Below are 16,011 nucleotides of genomic sequence, written 5' to 3' on the forward strand. Positions count from 1 at the left end.
TTACCTCCTGTAATGGCAACTAGACCATCCCTGGTCTTGGCAACTGTCAATTATATTGAAAATCTGGCTTTATTTGGTATTTATGGGTAAATTCACATACTGCTTTCCCCTGGGCTTCAGGGTTGCATGTGCACTGTTGCTTCTGGAATCAACCATGTCTTTGGCAGGGTGTCTCCATGTTGTCCCTATCCTGCTTTAAACTGTTGGCATTTAATTGCTTTATTTAAGTAATCCTGAAAAACTTGAACAGTCTTCTTCAATTAAAAATTTACTGAATTAGATATCAGATGAGAATTCTGTGACATTTAGTACTACAGTTTTTCCAAATCAAACATGGAATATTTTTTCCAATATTTGGATACAAAAAGCTCTGATATAAGTAAAATTAATATTTTTCTAACCATAAACATAGCCTTAAGCTGGCAAACTTAATACTACCACAAATGAAAACAGTTGCAGAATCAAGACACTAGCAAATAAGATGATATTGAAAAGATACTCTGAATTTTTTAATCTGTCATATTTTAACCAAAAACAAAATTCCTGAACTAGGTGACTTGATATCTAAGCTGTGAGGACCCTGTTAGAAGTTCGAAACAAAACTGGATCTGTGTGTGTGCTATTTGGAGATAATCTGAGCAAAGAGTCTAATTATGTAAAATTCCTAAGCAGCTAACCTGGCACTTGGAATTTTTTTTTTTTAAGTGAAACTATTAAATACTAGAGTTACTGTAACTTTGTGAAGTTGATACTGGTTTATATGCAAAGTAAATGAATGGACAGTGCTTAATTCTTACTAAAGGAAACCTCTCTAAGAAACAACAAAAGAAAAAAATAGCATCTAAATCAGGAAGATGTCCTGTTACTTAACGTGACTTTTAAGGCTGTTAAATTATTTCTTAGGGTTAGGACACAACTTTACCCATATTTCCTTATGTCTCAAGTATATTTTATGTTGAGACTATAGTTCCTATGACCTTCACAGAGTCCCTATAAAGTAGTCTGTGAGCTAAACATCACCTTTTTTTTTTTTTTTTTTTTTTTTTTTTTCCTCTTGGTACGCGGGCCTCTCACTGTTGTGGCCTCTCCCGTTGCGGAGCACGGGCTCCGGACGCGCAGGCTCAGCGGCCATGGCTCACGGGCCCAGCCGCTCCGCGGCATGTGGGATCTTCCCGGACCGGGGCACGAACCCACGTCCCCTGCATCGGCAGGCAGACTCTCAAGCACTGCGCCACCAGGGAGGCCCCTAAACATCACCCTTTGAGTATAATTTTCATTGTAGGATATTATTAGAAATCACACCTCAGTTCCATTTAAGGATGTTTTTATCAGTTACAAATCAAGTTCTTGTGTATAGTGGATTTACACAGGATTAAAATGATGCTCTATGTAGCCAGTTAGAAGAGAAATTCATTTTCTCAAAGCTGTGGATGAAGTGGCAGAATCTGAGGAAAAAGCACTGCTGCATTTCAGTGGTATCTCTATGAGCTACCAAAGCCAACATAGTGATAAATGGACTAGGAAACTGGGCTGAAGATCATTTCTCCTTAAGTGAGCTTTGTAGCAACTTGTTTTTAAGCACCGCTTTCTACCAATTAAGAGGTAAGCGTATCTATAGCCAGGGTTCAACAGAGGCATCTCATTGGCTCAGTGATGAAGATCTGAATGATGATCAGAATATCACAGCTGTATGAGATTCCAATCACTGGGGTGACCATGAATCAGGACCTTAGATTTTATGAAAGATACAAAGAATCATATTCATGAACTGCCAGCCTACTGAGTAGCTTGAAGTCACACTGTGCAAAGCTACATGTGCAGTATCTTCTGAAGGAGGCCATCTGCTGAAGTGTTTCTTCTGGACACCAACAAGTCTCTTGAGCCCTATAATACAACCTCAACAAGACTGGCCAGAGTAGAATATGGACTTGAGATTTAGTTGTCTTTTACAAGCCAAACCTTACACAGCATGAGCCCATGTACTGTCCAATCGAAAAACAGCTGATGCCTCATGGGACATGTGTATGTTAAACAGCTCCGAACTCCCCTTTGAGGGCACATCTTTGATCTGGAATGGAGTGGAAAGCCCTGGCTACATCTGGAATGTTGTTTAGGAAATTTAACATTGATTTGAACTAAAATTAGCTATTGACCGAATCCCGATCAGTCTTCTAAAATCATCAAAGTTCTCAAGGCCTGAACATTTCCAACAGTTTCATCATTGTACCGTGCTAAATATGGCAGATTTCAAAAGCAGGTTCTTCCCCATCAAGCTGACATCCCACTGCCATCACTTACTGTGGGGCTTGAAGACTCTGAAACTTTTGCTATCAAGGGTAAAATGAAAATACTGTAATTTATACAGCCTCTGACACTGGTTATACGGACCAAAACAAAATGTTATAGGGATAACTGGTAAACTATTGACATTCTTTAAAAGCAATATTGTTTTTCAACATGAATACGATCTTTCTCATCATCTTGTTTAGATGGCAACAACAATATGTTGTTATTGGATAATTCAAAATGGTCCTTCAAACTTAGTCTACTCAGGGTACTTGCATAGGTGCATGAACCTCTCTGCCTGCTCTCGTTAGTATACACAGCAAGTAACCTACCCCTTCCCATTTTTATGTAAGTATGCTGTTTGTTTTCAACAATAATGAAGAATATTCTATAATAATTATCAAAACATTTGTACATGTTACCTTATTTGGTCACTCCAAGTCCTATAGGATATGTTATAGGTATTATTACTGCTATTCCTAATTAAGTGCCTCAAACCTAGGTCCAAATCCCACACTATGTGAAGTGACTGGTAGAAGTTGAGGGCATAGCCCATAACTGGGAAACTGTGTGTACAGGCTAACCATACTCATGGGGCCTCTTCCCTATCCCTTGCCCCACCGCAGACGGGACTGTGCCTTCCACACAGAGGTAATCCTAGAAAGATTGCCACAACAATGGCAATGCTCTAATAGGTTATTAAGTCTTCTGTCCATTTTTAGGAATCATGTATACGTAGATTCAGCAAACACACTACCAGGTAATATTCTAGTCTTGAGCAATAAATGGTATGGTAACTTCCTCAAGTTGCTCACAAAATTAGAAGAGATAAGACTGCTAAGTGCTGAAGAGTAGTTCACACAATGTACCATGAGAGTATTGTCTAGGGAAAGATTACTTCCTCCTGGGACTACTCTCTTATGGTAGACACAAATCCCTGCCATCATGGAGTTTACCACACTCCATGGCCAGGACCAGATGATAATAGTATGTATTGAGTGCTCACTGTAGGCCAAGCACTTTCCATGTATTAACTCATTTAATCCTGGCAACAACCCAGTGAGGTAGGTCCTATCCTAGTTCTGCAGATAAGAAAACTAGCATAGAGTTCCCACACCTTTGAGTAGAGGATTTGGGCAGTCTGGCTCCAAAACCTGACCTCTTGCCACCATGTGCTGTGTATGGCTTGAGTTCCTGGGTGAAAATTTTTAATATTCAATGAACAATGGAGGCCTTTGAAGGTCTTACGATGCCATGAAAAATTATTTGAAGTACAGGCTATCCAATCATAATTTAAGGGCATTATGATTGAACTTATCCAAAGGGTAACAAAATGGGCTGAACACAAGAGAGAAAAAAATATAGATACCTGCATATACAGTCCCAGAGATTAACAGTGAACTCAGGGTACCTTTGATCCACTCCCATAATACTATGGGTCAGTTTTTTTCTACATGGCAAATGGAAGACAGGAGGGGAAGTCATTTCAAAGGCAACTGAATTAGTTTCTCCAATGGTATAATCAGACTTTGCTCAGACAGTGAAGTACTGTAGATGGTAATAATTCTATTTATCATACAGAGATAGAAATTAGGAAATCTGGTGTCTGAGCAGATTCCTAACTTGTGAAACTTACCTCAAGCAAAGAAAAACTATGGAAAATCTAACCTCATGAGTCCACCAAGAGTAGCTACTCATAGGCTAAAAGGCCATGACCCCATTGTGGCAGGGGGAGGGGGGTGGGTCTTTGAACAGAAATGGACCAACTAAAAGGCCTGAAGAAAACTGAAGTCACAGACTTACTGTCAACAAGAGGCAGTAGTGCTTCCATATGTGCTAAAGCAAAAATCCAGTCGAAACTCTTCAGCACTGCCCATGAGTTGAGATATGATGTCGGCACTTCAGTGACGGCACAAGCAACTCAGCTGGTATGCAGCAATCACAAGCCAGAATGAGCAGAGATGACACTTGAAAAGTATCTTAAAGTACTACCTCAGTTTAACCTCATTTCTGTATGGCTCCCTGAAGACCCGTGGCAACAGACGAGTGCAGCTGTGCCACCAGAGAACAGGTGATGGGTGATAGGTGGTTCCAGAAGCTCTCAAAGGTGGCTGCCTATAAGAGGAGTCACAACAAGACCTCGGTGGCTCGGTGTTGATGAGTTCCTAGTACCCTTCACAGTTCACTCCTCCAGAGAGGGATAAGTCCTGAAGGAATTGTCTCCGGCCTTTCCATTCAAGAGAAGATTGAATCGTGTCTGGGAAAAAGATAAATGAATTTGTAGAGTAAAACAAATGCCAGAGAGTAAGCAACCCACATAGGAGAAACTCTTCAGTCAATGTATAGAGAGAGCACCTGCTAGGTGATGAACAGGGCAACATCCCTGCGCTCATGGAGCTGACCATCTCAAGAGAGAGGCCAACCGAATTTCACAGTTATCTAACTATGATTGTGATCGTTGTTAACCCATAAAGATTTGGGGAGCCATGAGAGATGTGTTGGCTAAATGGAGATAAAAAATAGAGGTTGCTGCTCTGTTAATCCTGTTTTGTTATGAAGAACAACTGATTTAGGTGATGAATTTAATGGGCAACTCTAGAGTGTGTTTGATCTCATTAAACTCTAACATGACACCCAGGAAACTCCACAAATAAGCTCAATCCACAACCCCTTTAAAATCAAGAGCAAAACTGAAAGAAACCCAAACTAACATACAACAGTTCCAAATGCACAACATGGATCTAAAAGATTTGTCACTTCACAGTTTTTAAGTTCAGGTCAAATCCCGTTAGAACATATCTGTACATAGTTAAAATAAAAATCCCTGGTCCTACCCAAAGCCTCTCATTTAGAATTTTAAGTACAACAAGAGAATGTTGGCAATTCTGTTATTTCATCCCTGACAGGAATTGACCTCATTTCTCCAATTGGCTTTGTGTATTTTAAAATTGACCAGAATGCCATGTGTGTTTGATTAGCACTTCACACCTTGTTTACAGTATATGGCGTTTGGGGGGGGGGGGGGGCTGCTGTTGGCATCTGTCCAGCTGTTCCTGATGAGGCCGCCAGGCTGAGAAACCTCCCTTGATCGGGACAAGTAGGGCAAAGGCCAAGCTGACTGAGTAAAACATCAAATGGCCCTGTTTTTTCCTTTTTCTTTTTTAAAGAAATGCCCTAAAGCCTGAGCTGGACTCCTAGAGCTCTCTTTATTCCCCAGAACCAGCATCTAGGAAAGAAGAGACTTGTTTATGGTACTGCCCTTTCCCCTTGGCCACAGCAGAGTGTTTTTCCTTAGGGCTAAAGGTGTAAATGGCAACTGTTTCCAAGACCATTCAACTCACATCGCTGCTGAACTAGTCAGGACTGATACGAACAACTTCCCTTGCACCACCCCAGGCGTGGGGAGGCCTCGTGGGGCATTGGTGGGGAGAGAGCCTTGCCGGGCAAGGGGGCAGGGTAGCCGGGAGTGAGGTCAACACAATCATGACTGGGGAGCCTGATTCATCAGACTCACAGAGGCAGACAAGATGGTATAAGACGGGGTTCATCCAGGTTTCAAAATCAGAGAATGGAGGAACTCGGGAGAGAAGAACGAGGCCCAGAAGTTCGGAGAAACTTGCTCAAAGCCATACAGCTAATAAGTGGCAGAGCCAGGAACAGAACCTTAGACTTTTGACTCCCAATGAATTTATCCTGTTAACTACATTGGTAAAAATCACATAGAGTCAAAATTACCCTCAAAAACTCCTTAAATTGCCCATATATAGGGACAACAAGATGCTCATTTGGAAAGCAGGCACTCAGGACTACGACCGAGGGAAGGAAAAGCTGGCCCAGATCACCAGTTGCATGATTACTCTAGCATCTATTTTTATAGAGTGGAAGGGGCCATGGAATCACCCAGCCTTCTAAAACATTATTTTTTTCGTGCTCTCTTCTCTTTGTCTTCAGAATATATAGTTTGTGTGAGTTCAGTCGGTGGTAAGGCGCCCACTATGCGTCAGGAACCCTACTGGCCAGTGGGGAGTTACTGCTACTGCTACTGCCAGTGTTACTGCTGATAATAATAATAATATAACCAAGGTATTAAGAGCTGAGTATATGCCACCACTATTCTAAGAGATTTATTAACTCCTCTAATACCATTGATGAATAAGCAAGTGCCCGCTTTCAAAGAACTCATTGTTCAGGGAAGTGGTTGAATATTAGAATCCCTTGGGGAGCTTTGAGAACACCCTAATGTGTGGGCTCTAGCTCCAGAGATTGTGCTTTAATCGGATAGGGGGATAGCCTGAGCACCAGGATTTTTTGAAGCTCTCCAGAAAATTCTAATGTGCAGCCACGATTGAGAACCACTGAGCCAAGGTAAAGCACACAGATGTGTAAACCTGCAGTGACAGGTGAGTGTGCCACAGTCTGGGTCATCCCTGTGTGCTAAGAGAGCCCATAGGTGGGACACCTGACCCAGATACCGAGAGTCAGGAATAGATTCCCAGAGGAAGTGAAATGTGAGAGAGCATCACTCCAGGCCTATCTCACCAAGGTGTGTCCAAGGGGAGTCTGTTCCCATCATGCTGCTTTCACTCACAGCTACCCAGTTGGCCCTGTCCCAGATGGAACCTTCTAGTTTTAAAGAGCCTGAGCCAGTTAAGGTCAAACCAGCACTTGTGAGGGTAAGAGGTCCCCCCACAAAGCCAGGTACTGGCTTTCACACCGACAGGAGGTGCCTATCTTCTGCCTGTGTTTGTCAGCAGCAGAGCCTCTGTGCCCAGGAGCGACTGAACAGGACTGGGCATCTGGCTTGTTTGAGGAACTTCCCTTCTCGGCGTAACCCGAGTTGAGGTCTTGACCACAGAACTCCTGATTAATATTACAGCTGCACTATAAATGAGATGGATTTTTTGTGCTAATTTAGGGACTGAGAACCATTCATAACATTGCTTTTGATGGGTAAACATTCTAGTTCCAAACAATCAACGGGCAAAGAATTCTTAGAATATGTTCTAGCTACGGAAATTGAGTCTGTATGGTATACATTACATTCCGAGATATTAATCAGAACTGATAAAGTGGGTATAAGATGTAAAATATTGTATTTTATTTTATTTTTTAGTCGCACCGCGAGGCTTGTGGGATCTTCGTTCCCTGACCAGGGTTTGAACCCAGGCCCTCAGCAGTGAAAGCACAGAGTCCTAACCACTGGACCACCAGGGAATTCCCAAAATATTGTATTTAAAAATCCACATTTGGCCTAACTACATCAATGTGCCATACACCAAATTGCTTAATATGTAGAACAAAACGGGAGGCTGGTTAAAAATTTACTTGAAAACATTTTGCAAATTGACTAAAACTTTAAAATTTTCAGACTTTCTGTTGATACATTTTGAATTTTTGAAAGCAAGTTATACACAAATGACAGTGGATGAAATGAAACCTCCTGGCCTTACTGTAAGTGACCTTCAGTCCTGGAGGTGAGAGACATGGGACGTGCAGATCTTCTCCGAGGCAGTGGTGCGTGTGAGCAGGCCGTTCATCTGCATCACCACAGGGAACTCAGCAGCCCAGGGGCCCAGGGAACAAAGATGAGTGATGGGAGATCTAATTTGAAATTGTCTAACAAGATTACCAGTAGTTTCTGCTTCTAGCACCTTATCCCAAGAAACGAATTGAAGATGTGTGTAAAGATTTAGCAAAACAAGAGCAAAAACTCTGGGAATAATTTAGTTTTCCAAAATGGAGGATTTGTAATTACAAATTTGTGATTACAAAATTAATTATGTAATATCCATAAAATAAAATACTATGCAACCATCAGGAATGATGTTAAAGAAGCATATTGATTGACATGAAAAGATGTTTATAATATTGAATACTCTTTGACGAAAAGACAGGATACAAAGTTATATTCCTAGGACCAACCTCATGACTAACACAAAGCAGTATTGAGTAGCGAAACAATAATATTAAACATTTATATCCATTTTTGTTTAAAAAAAGCTAAATACGGGCTTCCCTGGTGGCGCAGTGGTTGAGAGTCCGCCTGCCGATGCAGGGGACACGGGTTCGTGCCCTGTTCCGGGAAGATCCCACATGCCGTGGAGCGGCTGGGCCCGTGAGCCATGGCCGCTGAGCCTGCGCGTCCGGAGCCTGTGCTCCGCAACGGGAGAGGCCACAACAGTGAGAGGCCCGCGTACCACAAAAAAAAAAAAAAAAAAAAAGCTAAATACATTTTTAAAAGAGAATTATAGACATTAAAGTATTTACAGAGATTATCTCTGAGTGGTAGGATTATATGTCATTTTTATTCCTTTTTATTTATCTCTATTTGCTCATTTTTCTACAATGAGTGTGTATTACTTTTGTTAAGTTAAAAAATAAAAATAAAAAAGCTTCAGACTTGTGACTTATACATCTCTATGTCTGTCTTTGAGTAGATGATATTCCTTCAGGGGATTTATATTTCTGAAGACCTTGTAAAGTGATGCATCTCCAATCTGAAACTTTGCTCATCACTTGCTTTAAGTAAGTACAGTTACTACATGTGATTTATATCTCATAAAGCTGTTTTTAAAATGTTACCTCTAGATTTTTTAGGGTACGAATTCTGTATGATACTGTAATGGTGCATGCATGACACTGCACTTCACTTGTCAAAACCCATAAAACTTTACAACACAAAGAGTTATCCTTAAAGTATGCAAATATTTAGAAGATCGTTTAGGAGGTAAGGGATCCCGGGATGGAATACAGAAATTGACAAAGAATCTAAAAGTGTTACAAGTCTATGAAACAACCTCACTGAAAGGAATGGGGGAAAAGTTGCTGACCTATGTAACCTTGGAAATGAAGGGAGTCTGTAAGACTAAAGAAAAAAGGAACTGCACACAAACCTTGTAGTCTGATTGATAAAGTTGTTTCCCACAGTCATATGTGTTAACAATTCTGATACCACCGTGAATGTCTGCTGAAACTAAATAATTAACTAAATTGATGAGGGACCGTGAGAGCCAGGTTTCTCACTGTTAGAGCAGGGGTTACAGAGAAGCAAGGAGAGGAGGCTAAAGTGATCCACGTGGTAATGGGTTAGAATTGGAGACACTGGTATGAACTCATGTTTAGTTTAATTTAGACACAAGTGATTATGTATTAAAATATTTATAGATATGTGTATATACATGGGTGAGTAAACACACATGTATTTCCTTGCTCTGTCAGCTAAGAGGGATTTTAAGCCCTCTTAAGCAACAGCAACAAATATTCTTAATCCCCCTCACCTTACTTACACAAATAGTAGCATATTATACACACTGCTCTGCACCTTGCTTTTTCACTTAATATATCCTACATATCTCCTATATCAATATATAAAACTCACAATTTTTTTCACAGCTGCACAGAATTGGGTTGTGTGGATATAACATAATGGCTTCCTATTAGTAACATGTATTATTTCCAATCTTTTGCCATTTCAAATAATGCTGCAATAAATCCCCTCATACATGCATCATTTTGTACATACACAAGTATATCTATAGGTTAGAGTCCTAGAAGTGAGAATGCTGAATTAAAGGAAAGTGTACAAGCATTTGTAATTTGATGAATGAATACAAACAAATTTTAGAGCTTAGAAGTTGTTCCATTTTCATACTCCCACCAGTAAATTATAAGAGTGCCAGTTCTACCTTACCAACAGAGTGCGATGTCCTGCTTTTGGCATTTTGCCAATTCAACCGGTAAGCAATAATACCTCTGCAGGTTTAATTTGCATGTCACTTATTATAAGTCAAACTGAGCATCTTTCATAAATTTAAGGCTCATTTGTATTTCTTTTAATTTTCCATTCAGGTCATTTTCCCATTTTATTCTTGAGCTGCTGGATTTTTTTCTCATGAATATGAAACAGTTCTTTAAGGGAAATTTGTTCTCGATTGTAGAAATGTTTCCCAGTTTGTCCCTAGTCTTTTGACTTTGCTTAAGACATTACGTTGGCTGGGAATTCCCTAAGATGGCGGAAGACTAAGACGCGGAGATCAGCTTCCTCCCCACATATACATCAGAAATACATCTACACACGGAACCGCTCCTATAGAACACCCACTGAACGCTGGCAGAAGACCTCAGACCTCCCAAAAGGCAAGAAACTACCCACGTACCTGGGTAGGGCAAAAGAAAAAAGAATAAACAGAGACAAAAGAATAGGGACGGACCCTGCACCAGTGAGAGGGAGATGTCAAGGAGGAAAGTTTTCCACACACTAGGAAGCCCCTTCGCGGGTGGACACTGCGGGTGGCGGAGGGGGGAAGATTCGGAGCCACGGAAGAGAGCGCAGCAACAGGGGTGTGGAGGGCAAAGTGGGGAGATTCCCGCACAGAGGATCGGTGCCGACCGGCACTCACCAGCCCGAGAGGCTTGTCTGCTCACCCGCCGGGGCGGGCGGGGCTGGGAGCTGAGGCTCGGGCTTCGGTCGGAGCCCAGGGAGAGGACTGGGGTTGGCGGTGTGAACACAGTCTGAAGGGGTTAGTGCACCACTGCTAGCCGGGAGAGAGTCCGGGGAAAAGTCTGGACCTGCCGAAGAGGCAAGAGACTTCTTCTTCCCTCTTTGTTTCCTGGTGCGCGAGGAGAGGGAATTAAGAGCGCTGCTTAAAGGAGCTCCAGAGATGGGCGTGAGCCGCGGCTAACAGCGTGGACCACAGAGACGGGCATGAGATGCTAAAGCTGCTGCTGCCACCACCAAGAAGCCTGTGTGCGAGCACAGGTCACTCTCCACACCCCCCTTCCGGGGAGCCTGTGCAGCCCGCCACTGCCAGGGTCCCGGGATCCACGGACGACTTACCCAGGAGAACGCACGGCGCGCCTCAGGCTGGTGCAAAGTCCTGCCAACCTCTGCCACTGCAGCCTCACCCCACATCATGTCCCTCCCTCCCCGCGGCCTGAGTGAGCCAGAGCCCCCGAATCAGCGGCTCCTTTAACCCCGTCCTGTCTGAGCAAAAAACAGACGCCCTCCAGCGACCTACACGCAGAGGCAGGGCCAAATCCAAAGCTGAGCCCTGGGAGATGTGTGAACAAAGAAGAGAAAGGGAAATCTCTCCCAGCAGCCTCAGGAGCAGCGAATTAAATCTCCACAATCAACTTGATGTACCTGCATCTGTGGAATACCTGAATAGATAACGTATCATCCCAAATTGAGGAGGTGAACTTTGAGAGCAAGATTTATTTTTTCGCCTTTTCCTCTTTTGGTGAGTGTGTATGTGTCTGCTTCCATGTGAGATTTTGTCTGTATAGCTTTGCTTTCACCATTTGTCCTAGGGTTCTATCCGTCCATGTGTTTTTTGGTTTTTTTTACTTAAAAAAAATTTTTTTTCTTAATAATTATTTTTTATTTTAATAACTTTATTTTATCTTACTTTATTTTACTTCTTTTAATCCTCTTTCTTTCTACTTTTTCTCCCTTTTATTCGGAGCCATGTGGAGGAAAGGCTCTTGGTGCTACAGCCTGGAGCCAGTGCTGTGCCTCTGAGGTGGGAGAGCCAACTTCAGGATACTGGTCCACAAGAGACCTCCCAGCTCCAAGTAATATCAAATGGTGAAAATCTCCCAGAGATCTCCATCTCAACACCAATACCCAGCTTCACTCAAGGACCAGCAAGCTACAGTGTTGGACACCCTATGCCAAACAACTAGCAAGACAGGAACACAACCCGACCCATTAGCAGAGAGGCTGCGTAAAATAATAATAAGGCCACAGGCACCCCAAAATACACCACCAGACATGGACCTGCCCACCAGAAAGAAAAGATCCAGCCTCATCCACCAGAACACATGCACTAGTCCCCTCCACCAGGAAGGCCACACAACCCACTGAACCAACTTTAGCCACTGGGGACAGACACCAAAAACAATGGGAACTACGAACCTGCAGCCTGCAAAAAGGAGACCCCAAACACAGTAACGTAAGAAAAATGAGAAGACAGAAGAACACACAGTAGATGAAGGAGGAAGATAAAAACCCACCAGACCTAACAAATGAAGAGGAAATAGGCAGTCTACCTGAAAAAGAATTCAGAATAATGATAGTAAAGATAATCTAAAATCTTAGAAATACAATGGAGAAAATGCAAGAAACATTTAACAAGGACCTAGAAGAACTAAAGATGAAACGAGCAAAGATGAACAACACAATAAATGAAATTAAAAATACTCTAGAAGGGATCAATAGCAGAATAGCTGAGGCAGAAGAACGGATAAGTGACCTGGAAGATAAAATAGTGGAAATAACTACTGCAGAGCAGAATAAAGAAAAAAGAATGAAAAGAACTGAGGACAGTCTCAGAGACCTCTGGGACAACATTAAATGCACCAACATTCGAATTATAGGGGTTCCAGAAGAAGAAGAGAAAAAGAAAGGGAATGAGAAAATATTTGAAGAGATTATAGTTGAAAACTTCCCTAATATGGGAAAGGAAATACTTAATGAAGTCCAGGAAGCACAGAGAGTCCCATACAGGATAAATCCAAGGAGAAACACGCCAAGACACATATTAATCAAACTGTCAAAAATTAAATACAAAGAAAACATATTAAAAGTAGCAAGGGAAAAACAACAAATAACACACAAGGGAATCCCCATAAGATTAATAGCTAATCTTTCAGCAGAAACTCTGCAAGCCAGAAGGGACTGGCAGGACATATTTAAAGTAACGAAGGATAAAAACCTACAACCAAGATTACTCTACCCAGCAAGGATCTCATTCAGATTTGATGGAGAAATTAAAACCTTTACAGACAAGCAAAAGCTGAGAGAGTTCAGCACCACCAAACCAGCTTTACAACAAATGCTAAAGGATCTTCTCTAGGCAAGAAACACAAGAGAAGGAAAAGACCTACAATAACCAACCCAAAACAATTAAGAAAATGGGAATAGGAACATACATATTGATAATTACCTTAAATGTAAATGGATTAAATGCTCCCACCAAAAGACACAGACTGGCTGAATGGATACAAAAACAAGACCCATATATATGCTGTCTACAAGAAACCCACTTCAGACCTAGAGACACATACAGACTGAAAGTGAGGGGATGGAATAAGGTATTCCATGCAAATGGAAACCAAAAGAAAGCTGGAGTAGCAATTCTCATATCAGACAAAATAGGCTTTAAAATAAAGACTATTAGAAGAGACAAAGAAGGACACTTCATAATGATCAAGGGATCGATCCAAGAAGAAGATATAACAATTGTAAATATTTATGCCCCCAACATAGGAGCACCTCAATACATAAGGCAAATACTAACAGCCATAAAAGGGGAAATCGACAGTAACACAATCATAGTAGGGGACTTTAACACCCCACTTTCACCCATGGACAGATCATCCAAAATGAAAATAAATAAGGAAACACAAGCTTTAAATGTTACATTAAACAAGATGGACTTAATTGATATTTATAGGACATTCCATCCAAAAACAACAGAATACACATTTTTCTCAAGTGCTCATAGAACATTCTCCAGGATAGATCATATCTTGGGTCACAAATCAAGCCTTGGTAAATTTAAGAAAATTGAAATTTTATCAAGTAATCAAGTATCTTTTCTGACCACACTGCTATGAGACTAGATATCAATTGCAGGAAAAGATTTGTAAAAAATAAAAACATATGGAGGCTAAACAATGCACTACTTAATAATGAAGTGATCACTGAAGAAATCAAAGAGGAAATCAAAAAATACCTAGAAACAAATGACAATGGAGACACGATGACCCAAAACCTATGGGATGCAGCAAAAGCATTTCTGAGAGGGAAGTTTATAGCAATACAATCCTACCTTAAGAAACAGGAAACATCTCGAATAAACAACCTAACCTTGCACCTAAAGCAATTAGAGAAATAAGAACAAAAAAACCCCAAAGTTAGCAGAAGGAAAGAAATCATAAAGATCAGATCAGAAATAAATGAAAAAGAAATGAAGGAAATGATAGCAAAGATCAATAAAACTAAAAGTTGGTTCTTTGAGAAGATAAACAAAATTGATAAACCAGTAGCCAGACTCATCAAAAATAAAAGGAAGACTCAAATCAATAGAATTAGAAATGAAAAAGGAGAAGTAACAACTGACACTGCAGAAATACAAAAGATCATGAGAGATTACTACAAGCAACTCTATGCCAATAAAAGGGACAACCTGGAAGAAATGGACAAATTCTTAGAAATGCACAACCTGCCAAGACTGAATCAGGAAGAAATAGAAAATATGAACAGACCAATCACAAGCACTGAAATTCAGACTGTGATTAAAAGTCTTCCAACAAACAAAAGCCCAGGACCAGATGGCTTCACAGGCGAATTTTATCAAACATTTAGAGAAGAGCTAACACCTATCCTTCTCAAACTCTGCCAAAATATAGCAGAGGGAGGAACACTTCCAATCTCATTCTATGAGGCCACCATCACCCTGATACCAAAACCAGACAAAGATGTCACAAAGAAAGAAAACTACAGGCCAATATCACTGATGAACATAGATGCAAAAATCCTCAACAAAATACTAGTAAACAGAATCCAACAGCACATTAAAAGGATCATATACCATGATCGAGTGGGGTTTATTCCAGGAAGATAAGGATTCTTCAATATACGCAAATCAATCAATGTGATACACCGTATTAACAAATTGAAGGAGAAAAACTATATGGTCATCTCAATAGATGCAGAGAAAGCTTTCGACAAAATTCAACACCCATTTATGATAAAAAGCCTCCAGAAAGTAGGCATAGAGGGAAATTTCCTCAACATAATAAAGGCCATATATGACAAACCCACAGCCAACATCATCCTCAATGGTGAAAAACTGAAAGCATTTCCACTAAGATCAGGAACAAAACAAGGTTGCCCACTCTCACCACTCTTATTCAACATAGTTATGGAATTTTTAGCCACAGCAATCAGAGAAGAAAAGGAAATAAAAGGAATCCAAATCAGAAAAAAAGTAAAGCTGTCATTGTTTGAAGATGACATGATACAATATAGAGAGAATCCTAAAGATGCTACCAGAAAACTACTAGAGCTAATCATTGAATTTGGTAAAGTAGCAGGATACAAAATTAATGCACAGAAATCTCTGGCATTCCTACACACTAATGATGAAAAAACTGAAAGTGAAATCAAGAAAACACTCCCATTTACCACTGCAACAAAAAGAATAAAATATCTAGGAATAATCCTACCTAAGGAGAAAAAAGACGTGTATGCAGAAAATTATAAGACACTGATGAAAGAAATTAAAGATGATACAAATAGATGGAGAGATATACCATGTTCTTGGATTGAAAGAATCGACATTGTGAAAGCAATGTACAGATACCCAAAGCAATCTACAGATTCAATGCAATCCCTATCAAACTACCACTGGCATTTTTCACAGAACTAGAACAAAAAATTTCACAATTTGTATGGAATCACAAAAGACCCAGAATAGCCAAAGCAATCTTGAGAACAAAAAACAGAGCTGGAGGAATCAGGCTCCCTGACTTCAGACTGTACTACAAAGCTACAGTAATCTAGACAGTATGGTACTGGCACAAAAACAGAAACATAGATCAATGGAACAGGATAGAAAGCCCAGAGATAAACCCATGCACATATGGTCACCTTGTCTTTGATAAAGGAGGCAGGAATGTACAGTGGGGAAAGGACAGCCTCTTCAATAAGTGGTGCTG

The sequence above is a fragment of the Aethalodelphis obliquidens genome, unplaced genomic scaffold, assembly GCF_003676395.1.
Source record: "Aethalodelphis obliquidens isolate GAN/ISIS:26980383/991018 unplaced genomic scaffold, ASM367639v1 scaffold60, whole genome shotgun sequence".
Taxonomy (NCBI): Eukaryota; Metazoa; Chordata; class Mammalia; order Artiodactyla; family Delphinidae; genus Aethalodelphis; species Aethalodelphis obliquidens.